The sequence below is a fragment of the Pleurodeles waltl genome, chromosome 1_1 (genome assembly GCF_031143425.1).
Source record: "Pleurodeles waltl isolate 20211129_DDA chromosome 1_1, aPleWal1.hap1.20221129, whole genome shotgun sequence".
Lineage (NCBI taxonomy): Eukaryota > Metazoa > Chordata > Amphibia > Caudata > Salamandridae > Pleurodeles > Pleurodeles waltl.
The window spans coordinates 904,933,271-904,946,594 of NC_090436.1; positions in this window are offsets into that span (position 1 = coordinate 904,933,271).

A 13,324-nucleotide genomic window follows, 5' to 3' on the forward strand; every position below is an offset into this window, starting at 1 on the left:
CCCCCCAGGATCCAAATGCCATCGTAGACACCAGCTTGACCATCTATCCCAAGCTGATTCATACCTTTTGACTGTAGAGGCAGCCAATGTCTTCCAAAGGAGATCGGTAGCCATCTGTCATCGAAAGTCCAGGGATTTCCCAACATCCCCTGTAATCCTCCAGGCCATCAATCGGAGAGTCCATTCCTGAACCAGTTGGTGTGGGGAGCCCCAATGATGTGTTAGTGAATGAGGAGTCTGAGGAAGTGGGATTGGAGAATCCATACAAAGTTCCAGGGGAAATGGAAACCATACTTGCAACCTTCAAAGAGGTGTCATCAAGATCACGTCGTCCTTCTGCTTGCGGACTAAAGCTAGGAGTCTGGTGATTATGGAAAACTAAGGGAATGTATAGCCTTGAACTGACTTCAATCCTGAAGGAAGGCATCCGTGGTTTCCACTAGGAGATCCCATCGCCAAATTAATAACAGTGGTCGAGTCGCGACGTGAAGAGATCCACTTGGCATGGACCCCAATAATGCATTATCCTCTGGAAGAGAAAAGGATCCAGCTTCCATTAGCTGTGGTCCGTCAGATGCCTGGATTGCCAGTCTACCATCTGGCTTAATCTCCCTGGCAGGTATTCCATCGTAACTGACAATAATTCCAAAATTCCTTGGCCAGATCCACTAGGACCATAGACAGTGAGCTGCCTAGTCGGTTTACACACTGCTGATATGTTGTCCATTTTTAGGAAGATGGAACAGGAATCTTTGTCCACCGCCAGACTCCAGATCACGAGTGAGCATGCTAGGAGTTCCAGACAGTTGATGTGCAGTGATTCATGTTCTGACCACTGAAATCCTGTGGGAATATCCCCAGAGCGCGTGCCCCATCCATGGCGAACAGTATCTGAGTTGATCTACAATGCTGGGGCTGCCCCAAAGATGGCTCTGCCGTTCCATGCATGCATGTGGTCGAGCCACCATTGAAGTTCAGTCTAGCCTCCGGTGAGAGGGAGATCTCTTGAGCATATGACAAGCTCCTCCTGAGATGTTGAACCTTCAAGCATTGAAGAGCTTGGTAATGCAGTGGGCCCAGAAATACTGCCTGAATGGATGTCAAAAGAAGGCCTGCAATCCTTGTTAAAGGCCAAAGGGAGAATTTCCCCTTCTCCAACATCTTGCAATATCCCCGACGTATTAGGAGCATCTTCTTCTGAGGGAGGTACAGGGATTATTTCACTGAATCAATATTGAAACCCAAAAAGTGTGTTTCTTACAATGGAGTGATTTCTGATGGCCTATAATGAAACCCAAGTCCTGTTAATGGGTGACTGTCATGTACAGATGGCGTACTGAATAGTTCTGTCTTGGTGGAGGATGTCATCTAGATAAATAACCAGTCTGACTCCTCTTGCTCGCATACATTCCACAACCAGCTGCAGCACCTTGGTGAAACACCAAGGAGTGGAGAACAGCCCAAACTGGAGGCAAGTAAACTCGAAAATCTTTCCTCCCCATTCGAAATAAAAAAAATGCCTGTGGAGTTAAAAAAAAAAAAGAAAAATCAGGACAGTGAAATATGCACCCTTGAGATCTAGTGTCACCATCCAATCACTGGGCAGAAGAATGTCTTGTAAGAGAAGAATGTCCTCCTCCATTTTGAAGGACAGACCACCGACAGGTTGAAATCTCAGAGACTGTCCCCTACCTATCCAGGCCCCACCAAAAAACCTGCTGTTTAAACACCTTTCATATAGATTGTTGCACCTTGTTCAATGATAAAAAGGTGTTAACGAATCAAGAGAGTTCTTTGACAAATAGGTCTCTAAAAAGGAGTGAGCGTCTTTGTTTTGTTGATAATGCGCAATTGGAATTTCCAAGAAAACATAGGGCCCTCTGGGCCCACTCCGACAGAATGCTAGGGTCAATCATGTGGCTGGAATCTTTAACGTCTTTGGCAATATTTAGTATTTTTGTTAGAGAACCCAGGAGGTCGAGGACATTGTCCTGGCACGCCCTCCATGTACAGTCCAGACCCAAGCCACTTTGCCATCTAGCGACAGACAAGAACACTCTGCACTCAGATGCCCCCGTACCTCCCTGATCCATGGGTTTTGGAATGCGGCTGGCCACGTATTGTGCGACCTTAGATGCCAGGACCCAGTCTGCTGAGAAAGGGTGGTAGATGTCTTCCAGCGTGAGCATACCCAGAATCCTTGTCGCATTCTGGCCACCCTCATGTTCAAGACTGTGATTCTTGGTACCGCCATTCGGTTGCCACGGTCTACTCTGGCCTGGCTCATCACCAGAATCTCAATCGAGATTATCTGTGACTTCCCCAGCATCATCATCATCTGAACCCGGATGGGAACAGCAATCTTCTTTGCTGGAATACCCAAGTTGGGATTCATTTAGCCATTTCAGAAAGGCTTTGTGCAGCAGTTTGAGGGCACCAGAAGGTGAGGAGCTAGTGTTGTAGAACTTCTACCATGGGGGTAAAACTGCTTGGTTATGGCAGGCAGCACCACCGCGTGTGAGTGGCAGAGTCAGTCCCACACCGACTGGAAGCTGTCGGCCTAACCTCAGCCAGCAAGCAGCACCTCAACCCTAGAAAGTAAAGGTGATTTGCGGCAGCCTGACGGATCTTACCCCTTTCTCTCATTTGCACACGTCTCATAAATGCAAACACAGACAGAGCAAATGCACTTGTGAATATTACAAATGACTTCGTGCTGGATTATTGCAAAGGACTAGTTGATGTGTTCCCTCTTTGTATCATCAGGTAGAAGAAGCAACAAGTCAACCAGCACAGGAGCAGTGTGATGACTTGAGGTCTGGGAATTGGGAGCATGTCAAAAAGCACGTCAGAAAGGCTTGCTTAGAGCCACAGTGGAATGGGCTTACCAAATGATTCTGGTAACTACAACAGCTGTGAAGTGTGCTGGTCTTCCGAACTGATTTCATGCGAGCAGTACATGCAAAGTTCCATGTGTTATTGAAGATACAGGGCCTGCTCCTCTAGGGTTGGAATCGGTGAGTGAAGGGGTCCAGGTTAGCCGAACTGCGATGATTGTGCAGACTCTGCAGCAGTCACTTGTCCAAACTGATGAGTCTGAGCGCATCAAAAACTGTTGGAGCTGCAGGACAGCCACGTCAAAGTCAGTCGGCTCCTGCTAACTCACCAAACTTTGTAGTACCAGTAGTGCATGAAACGTAAACTGTAGGAGGAGACCAGTGGTCCTCGAAAAGTCCAGAACCAGTTGCAGATGTGCTTCTAACAATTGCTGAAGTAGCTGAAGAATCGGATCAAAGTAACAGTGAAAGCACTGCAACAAGGAGATCAAAGAGAAAAAGGGTGCCAAGCCGCAGATACTCTGCACCTGAATGGACTTACTTTGCTGCAAATGAATGGGAGAACAAATTTGTTGCCTTTTGTTTTGACCGTGAGCATGCAGCTGAACATTCTGGAACTTGAAATTGCACTAGAGCTGAATTTTGAAATACCCTTACCAATTGATGAACAGAGACATTATATGTTAGCAGTGCTAATCAGTGATTACTTCATGGAAATGTATTAGACAAATTTCCTTTTGAACTTTTTTGAGAATCTTGTTAGTGAAAACTTGATGAACTTTCTGTTGTAAATAAGTTAAAAAAGACTTGAGTATTATTTTGATTTTTGACTTTGCTTTGCTCACGTTAAATTTTTTAATTTTTTTAATCCACTTTACATTTTTGATTTGATTTTGTTTTTTGATTTTGAATTTGGTATTATTGGTCTGATTTTAGATAAGCCAGGAATCCGCATCAGGGTAAACGGAGTAAGTGTAAATATGTGTGGTTTAGCAATAGTGTGTGTGATTGTGAGTATATTAGTAATTGCTGGATTGAGTGCGTCAGTGAAAGACAATTTAGAGAACACAGTTACACCAGTGTATGAGAAACGCATACAAAGCTAAATAAATTGTAGGAGGATGAAAGATTGCTTCATCTTGACAACTCAAAGGGAGATTTATCTTCTGAATACTACAGATTACTGAATGAATACATTTAAATTATGAATGTGCATGATTGTTATATGTGTACGCAGAATCTTTCATCTGCACAGGAAGGAATTACATACCATAATCTGCCTTTGATTTATGGCATTAGCTGTAGCTTGTTATTAACACGTTTGTGTGATCAAGTGAATATTCAGTATTTCTACTCTAATTAGGATTTAGTCTTTCCTTTGTGCCTATTAATCAGCATTTGAGTAACACTGCTAAGGGAAAGAACATTGACATAGTGGGAGGTTTCATTGAACCAACACTAACGTCCAGCACTGCTTATGCTCACAAACATACCCTGAGATGCATGTTCTCACAAATTGTAAAGGATTTCATAAATCAAGTAGATGACAGAAGAAAGGCAATGAAAACCAAAACAGAAAAGGGAATAGTTTAACAGGATTGGCAGAAAGATGCTACACATCCTCCAGGTGGTGATGCATGAGGGCACCTCGCTTCAGATTGGCAACATGTAGGGAAGATATGTATATACAGGCCACAGTCAAAAACTGATAAGTTTGTAGGGACTAGTGACTGTAGGTATGTGTTTGTTTAAAAGTACTTGGACTTTTATGCCAAATGGACAAGACCCAGCCATACCAGGTGTTTATTTCAAATGTGGTAGGAATGCACATTACAAACTACTGATAGGCTTGCATGGTATGTGTTATTTAGAGGTAGTTTTTCAAAAAATCTACCGTGTGGAGACATTTGACAATCCAATCTGGAAAAGGAAACCTAATTCCAAGATTAAGAGAGGAGCTAATTTAGCAGAGATTACAGGCCACATTTTTGGTGCGCGCGTCCATCTGTTGGTGTGATTCTGAATGACATCAAGACAAGAAAGTTGTCAACTGACTATGCAGGTGCTATGCTTTTAGTGGAAATGGAAATGCTTGCTATGAGATCAATGGATTTGTAAAATCTTGCGTTAGACATCCTATTGGCAAAAGATGGCAGAGTCTGCAAAGCTTTACAGGTGCAGCATTGTTGCACGTACAAACCTGATGATTTATATTGAATATGACAAACCTGAAACATGATCTGAAAGAGACGAATGTCTGGGAATCTATAGGTAAAGGATTTTCGAATGTCGGATCATGGTTTGGAGATTTAGGAAAGGAAATTGTGAGAATTATCCTGAAACCTTTATTGATTGTGACTGTGTGCATTATTGTTTGCACTTGGACTTTACAAATCATATATTTTTTGGAGGAAACAAAGAGCTAAGAATAAACAGAAGAGGGACGAAACTGATGGGAGAAGATGAGGAGCAGTTATTATAAGAACTTGAAGGGATTAAAGAATTTCAGTAGAACAAGGCCTTACATTATCAAACAACCAGGCTTTGAGTGGTATAATTGTAAATGAGTGTGTCCTTTTTGTATCAGCATAAATTGGCGTTGGAGTATGGATTGCTAGAATGAACTTTTGACTAATACGTTAGTGGCACTGAAGTCACCACTGGGCAACTCTATATTTGCACTTAAAGGCCTAATAGAAATGAATTAACATGTAATGTAAAGCGTGCATGTTTGAAATATGGTGGACGTTGTGCCCACTCATGTTGAGTACCACGTTTACCATGGCAGACATTGTGCCTATTTTTATTTGAGTAAATGCTAACATGATTTAATAATGAGATGCTGATTGGCGTGAGTTTTTAGTTTAAAGTTACACGTGTGTCTAGAAAAATAAATGCATGCCTCAGTAATTCCGAATCTGATGTGCTAACAATGATTGCAATTAATATATAAACTGCTTTGCATATTTTATGATGAATTTTGATATATATTATTGTGCATCGCATAATTAATATTGTGTTTTAATTAATTCTGATTAATACGTTTAAAATCTTGTTTTAGCATAACTATGCCTGAAGTTTCATATTCGCACCAGTAATGAACAGCTGAATAATTTCTTTCCTTTTAACCTTTAAACCTGAATTTCTCCATTAGGCTGTTTCAGATGTTTAGCAAAGAGTTGTATTGTATTGTATTGAGTGTAAGCTCATTCTGCAATAACCTTGAATTGTTGCAACTCTAGAACAAGAGGACTTGAAAGTAAAGCAGTACTATTGTTTAAATGCTTGCTCAAATGTGAAATAGAAAACTGTTGTGAGCCACTGGAAGATTTTGGCTTGTATCAACTAACGTAGAGAGTTGCTAGTTACTGCGGGTGTCACACAGAAGAAGAGATGACTTCACACCTACCCTGAGAGAATCTCGAGTTGTTGCAATCCTAATGGGCATTCTGATTTTCATTGGACATCTGTCATTTTACAAAATATGGTCCTACACAGTGGACTAATCAAATTACGTTGGACATTTCTAGTTAGGCAGAGACTTTTGAAACTTTTAGTCAGTCTCCATTTGGTCCTATTGCTGTTAAGTCCTTCTTTGCCTCCCATGCTATTCATTCTTCACATTGTTAAGTCCTTCTTGTATTTGCTAAATTGCCCCTTTGAATTTAATTGTTAATTTGTCCCCTGCATGTTCCCAATTTGCAGCTCGTGTTCTGCATTTCCCCCGACGACGTTCCTGATACCGCAGCAAAATAAGTCAGATCCAGCAGAGTGTATCTAACCGGAATGCTGTTTACGGGAGAGGTATAAAATTACAATGTTATTTGTTCCCTTGCCTTATATAAATTTGTTTAGCATGCTGACACCTGTTTTCTTTTTATTAGTCGAATCTAACCCGAAATAGATGATTTTTCAAAATTATTCTGGTCTTTTCTTTTGCTTATGCCCGCATGTGTTAGTCCGCCCCCACACAGTACTTGTCATAATTTGTGATAGTAATAGGGATAACAATTCTAATGTCACTATCTACTGATTTGACATCCGTTTCTGTTGCACAAATATTATCATTGCTTGTATGTTTAATTTTGTTGGAATGTTTAATGTTATTGATATTGAGTAGATTAAACTTGTTTTGCTGATTTGGTCAGCATATGGTTTTCATTTATCTTTATACCTTGGTTTTACACACTATTTACACGACTTTGGCTTTGTGGCTGTAATAAAGCTTTGACGTTTTTCATTGATTGGAATTTTGTTTCTACTGTATGGCCAAATTGGTTATGGTGTTTACATTTGTTGTATTAACTGAGATTTGAATGAATGTGTTTGGTTTTACCACAATCTTCACTGGGTCCAAAGATCCCATCAATCTCAGTGCGAGCGTTTTCGAATACTGACCTGGAAGAGAAAACTTGCTCTCAGATGTCTACTATCTGCCTTTTTCTCACTCAAAATGCCAGAGGTAGAAGTATAATTGAGACTCCTACCCTTCCAAACACCAACTTCAGTCTGTTAAAGATGCCTGCATTATCTATTTTAATTACGGATATTACAATAAGAAACAAAATAGCAGTTGATCCACTCTCCAATAAAATCATCTTGGTACATACTGTCCTAAAGCTTAGACCTGAGGCTGAACTATGACTTGTAAATGTCAAGAGTTTATCATAGTCTATAGTGATTTTTTACAGAGTTGAGCAACACCTATTTCCAATACGGACGACACGGCAGGGAATATTTGACTGCGGCCAAATTTGGGCATTTTTGGATTGAAGAAGGGCAAGAAAATTGGGGATAAAGTGTTCGGATCAGGTGATAGAGTGCTCAGCTGACTGCACTACAACACTAGCAAAATAGAATAGGGGGCTATTTATACGTTTATTACTGGCATCATGGAATACACCTAGCAGAATTCTTAAACCTCTAAGCCTTTCCAACAGATCAAAACACTTATTATACGTCACAACTGCCCCATGTGTGACCCTGTCACAAATGTATCCTGTATGTAAAAGTTCTTTCCTACTCTGAACTTACCTTTCTTAATCCCAAAGGAAAATTAAAATTTTTAATGACTAAATTAAAAATAAGTGAGGCAAGGATGGACATGCCTTCTAACTACTTTATTATTCCTCCACTTCTACACCAGTTCATAATATGTGCCGTTGTATGAGCCAATACCCAGTCAAAAATGTATCAGTGTAATATTTAGGATACATATTTAGCAATATTATTGGAAGCAACCACTGCAAGATCTAAGAGTGTAATCCACAATAGGTTTGTGCAAATAGCTACTGTCATTCATGCAGTGGTTCTTACCACTTAAAGCTCATTGCACTGGCTCTGTATTCCTTGATGCAGGATTATCTTGGAATTCTTCTAAGATTAAATGCCTGGGGGTATGGTACTGCACTACACTCAAGGATACACTAAAGACTAATTCAGAAATCGTATCTGCAAAGCTTGTAGATCTCACACAGAAATGGTCTCAGTTATATCTCACATGGTAGGGCTGCTTGGACACCTTTAAGATGATGCTTCTCCCTATCATTAACTTCTTCCTTATGATGCTTCCTATTAAGATACCTAAATTGTTTTTTAGTTCATTTGATACAATTCTATCCAAGTTCCTGTGGAACGGTAAACAACCCCGAATCACTCTCTCAAAACTAAATCTTCCTAAAGTACGAGGTGGAGTTCATTTTCCTGACTTTTTAACTTATCACAAATCTTTTGGCACTAAGCAAATACAACCCTATTTATCTACACTCAATGATGCACCTCAAAAGTTTAGTTTTAGTTTTATGGATTTATAGAGCACATAGCTACCCTAGGGCATCCCAGCGCTAATGGTACACAAAAGTTCTTGGAAGGAACAGAAAAAAAAGACAGATTAGCGACTAAAAAGAATGGTTTTCAGCTTCTTCCTAAAATGAGATTCTGATGGTTCATGGCGGAGTTCAGAAGGCAAGGCATTCCAGAGATGGGCAGCCTTAATGATGAAAGAATTACCTCCCCATGATCTCTTGACACTGGGTATATAGATCTGCTGAGTAGATGATGATCTCATATCTTGAGGGAGCGTAGATGAAGATCCGCCTTCTGAAAAAGAATGGACCCCTATTGTGTAGAGCTCTATGTGTGATACAAATGGATTTAAAATGGATGTGCTGTTTAATCGGAAGCCAATGAAGTGCTGCAAGAGCCGGCTTGGCAGATAGGTGCCTAGGAGAGTTAGTAAGGAGTCTTGCTGCCGCGTTCTGCACAATCTGCAGCCTCCTTATTACATACTCTGGGAGCTGAGATAGAGAGTTCCCATAATCCAGGCGGGAAAGAACCAATGCCTGGATAATAATTCTTCTGGCTGAAACAGGAAGAAGATTAAGAATCTTCCTAAGAGATCTAATAAAACCAAAACAGATAAAAAGAATCTCTTCTATTTGTAGTTCCATCGTCAGGCGGGGATCGAGCACAAAACCTAGGCTTTTTACCTGTGCCTTAGGCGGGGGCAAACTGATAAAGGCCTCCAAATGCAATGCTAGAGGAGAGGCCGGAGAGCCATTGCCTATGATCAATACTTCAGATTTGCCATTGTTAAATTTAAGTTTGGATTGGATCATCCAATCGCCGATATCCTTCATACAGCAGGCCAAATTAGTGGAGGAAGAGTCCCCAGTACTAGAGAGGGAAACCACTAATTGAGTATCATCAGCGTAGGTGACCACTGAAAGATTGTAGGGAGTGACTACTTTAGCCAAAGATGATAAATAAATATTAAAAAGAGTTGAACTCAGGGAAGAGCCTTGAGGGACCCCACAAGTCAGAGGAACAGTATCAGACAAAAAAGAACGATCCAAGGCTTGGAAAGTTCTTCCTATGAGGAAGGAGGAGAGCCAGGAGAGAGCCAGGCCTCCCACGCCTGCCAAAGAAAATCTGTCGCAGATGAGTGTGATCAACCGTATCAAAGGCTGCACTAAGATCGAGGAGGATGATAGCAGCGTGTCCTCCCTGATCTAATAATTAACGGGCAGACTCGGTCACCATTAGAAGTGCAGACTCTGTACTATGTTGGGCTCTAATGCCCATTTGAGTGGGGTGAAGGAGCTCATTACTCTCAAAATAACTCAATTGCAAGTTTACATGTTTCTCCAAGATCTTGGCTAAAATGGGAAGAAGAGCGATAGGTCTGTAATTATCCAAGACAGAAGAGTCAAGCTTTGGCTTCTTAAGAAGAGGTTTTATAATAGCATGTTTAAGAGACTGGGGGAGAATACCTGAAGAAAGAGAGTTATTAAGTATTTTTGTTAGTGGAGGGACAATAATGTCTACCGCCCTTAAAAGGATAGCCGGAGGGGCAGGATCCAAGGGGGAACCAGATTTGATATTAGAAAGTAGTTTAAGAGTTTGAGCATCTGTAAGAGGTAGAAACGTAGTTAGCAAAGACCCAATAGAAAGGGAGTTCACAGCCTGCTTATCCGACATCTTCTGAAGAGGGGCCAGTGAAAAGCCAAAATATATCTTGGTAATCATGTCCTGAAATGAGCTGCTACTAAATTACTATGCATAGTAGAAGCTTCTAGCAGAGAAGCCGGCATAGGAGTAATAGTGAGCTCTTTGAAAATCTGAAAGATTTCCTTCTGGGAATTAGAGGGGTTCTCTATTCTATTGCTGTAATAAGCAGTTTGAGCTGCCTTAATATTATGATGATAGGATCCAATAGCTTGCAGATAAGCTTCTTTAGCAGAGGGACTGTAATCTTTCCTCCAAGTCCTCTCTAATTTTTTGCAATTCTTTCTGAGTTCTAATAGCAAAGACGAGTACCATGGATTAGATTTATGAAGAGGTTTTTTTTATTCTCAGTTTGATGGGCAGTACTAGATCCAAAGAGGTGGAGATCCAACTGTCGAATATATCAGAGATATTAGGGGAGGAACAGTCGTTAATCATGGTGGAGGCACGAAGTGCAGTATGCCATAAACTTGGCACCAGCTTCGACCAAGTATGGCCAAAGGTGGTTAGCCTGGGTTGAGAGTCCCTGGGGACATCATAAGGGAAATTAAATGAGAGGAGGAAATGATCTGTCCATAGTAAAGGCAGCGAGGATGAGATGGTAAGATCAGGGATGTTGCTAAAAACAAGATCTAGGGTGTGGCCCTTCAAATGAGTAGGGCCTGTGACAGATTGGACCATATCTAACGCGGTGAAGGAGGCTAACAGATTTTGCCAAAGGACAGTCTGGATTGTCAAAATGAATATTAAAATCCCCGAGGATGGTTAGATTAGGAGTCTTACCTATAAGACTAGCCACGACATCGGGTAAAGCTTCTAAAAAGCAGGCACAGGGGCCGGGAGGGCAGTAGAGAAGGATTCCAGAGAAGGTAAAGGTAGCTGACAAGTATGAAGAAAAGGTCATCCCTTCCACCCTGGAATCTCAAGTGGCAGTGTCACACACTTAGTGGTGTTTTTATAGATGATGGCTATGCCACCGCCTCTCATCTGGGGTCTGTCTATACGAGTTACAGAATAGGTGGAGGGTAAGGATTTACAGATATCAACTGAAGAATCTTCATTAAGCCAAGTTTCCATCAGGAACAGGGCATCAGGCGCTGATTCTTCCAGGAGCGTGTAAATATGTAAAGAATGTGCTGATAGAGAGCAGAAGTTGAGCAGCAGCATTTTGCCCAGTTGATGAGAAGGAGAATTAGTCAAAAGGACAGTAGTGGGTGTCCAGGAACAACTAGGACAGGAGGAGCAAATAAAAGCCGATGAATACCTACCTCAGTAGGACATATATGGTTGCCTCTAAGAGCATGCATTTGAAAAGAGGAGTAAGTAAGCCTATTAGTGGAGAAATGGGCAGCATCCCTGGGCTTTGGGCACGTCAGGGCGCAGATGGGCTTGCCTTTGGCGTGCTGGCGGCCGCCCGCGTTTAAATCTTTCATGCGGGAGGGCCGACCTAGCTCCAAGAACTAAACAACTAGTGCGGCAACCAAGATGGCTGCCGAAAATGGCCAGGTAATGGCTGAACAGTACAAAATAGAAAAAGGCACCGGATGCCTCTAAAAAGGTAGGCACCGGTGTAAGCAATACCTCGAAAGATTAGAGGTCCAAATATTTTAAAAATTATTTCCAATTAGCCCCCCCGTAACTCCTTTTTTTTTTTTTTAAACAAACACCGTAAATATTAAAAAGTTAAAAAAGAATGCTATGGTTCTCTTTGGAAGAAACATTTATTTCTCCCTTTTCCCATAAACACATTATATTTATGTCTAAGCCCCCAAAATTCTGGTTTCCCAGCACTATCTCCCATTCAGTCAACTTACCGAAACCTTTTTGTATTTCACATCTTACCCCCATTAATCAATTATGTAACAGTCCTATTTGGCACAATAGTTCTCTTAGCAAACAAGGTAAAACCTTGTGTTGGAAGGCTTGGATGACTAAAGGTATCCTTCTCATTTCCCAATTATATTATAAAGGCTCTCTCATCCCTTTTACTACTCTCTCAGCCACTTATCTCCCTATTCGTATGAAATCCCAATATATCATTCTTTCTACTCTGGTCCAAGAGGCCCTCAATAAACGTATACATCACAATCATTCTTCTCTTGCATCATCTCCCCACCCGATCGTAACTTCTAACTATCCTAGGGCAGCTGGAATTTATAAACTTTTAAGAACGTCTGTTCCACCTAGACTCAGATCACCTATTGAGACATTGTGGGAATCAGATCTTGGTGTTGTTTGGCCAACTTTGTTATGGGATAGAATATGGTATAAGATACATTCCACTGCATGCACTGCAAGCCTCACGCAGACCCTACTATTTTTTTTATAGTTTTTTTTATAATAGACTTTTCTACACTCCTGAATGCCTTCACAAACACACACTTACACAAAATGACAATTGTTGGTGCGACCACACTCAGCAGGGTACTGACTTTCACATGTTTTTTTCTTGTCCATCCCTATCTACTTTTTGGTCCTCAATATGGTCTCGCATTTCAGCAATAGCTCAGATCTCCTTACCGATGTCATATGAATTACTGTTTTTGGGTGGCATACACGAAATCTGGAGTTCATTCAAGCCTCTTGGAAAATTGGTGGACCTCTTGCTTCCTATTGCAATCTCTATTATTACTTCTAACTAGAAATCTTTGGAGAACATTACTCTCAGACAGTGGTGGAATTCTGTATGTTATTATCATAGACTGGACAGCTACAAGCTTGATTCAACAGGAACTTTCTTCAAAGATCATCAGCTATGGTTGCCATTAAGTAACCATCTATCACGCACTGGGAAGGAAATGGATTTTTCTCCTCCTTTTTAAAATTGTCAATATATTTCCTGTTTTTCTTATAGATACTTATTTCATCTTACATTCGCAGTAACTACTGTATATTACCTCTCTCTCCACATGGCTATTGCTTTATTCCCTTTTCTATCTCTATAGCTCTTCTCCCTCTCTCTTTCTTTATTCAAACTTGGA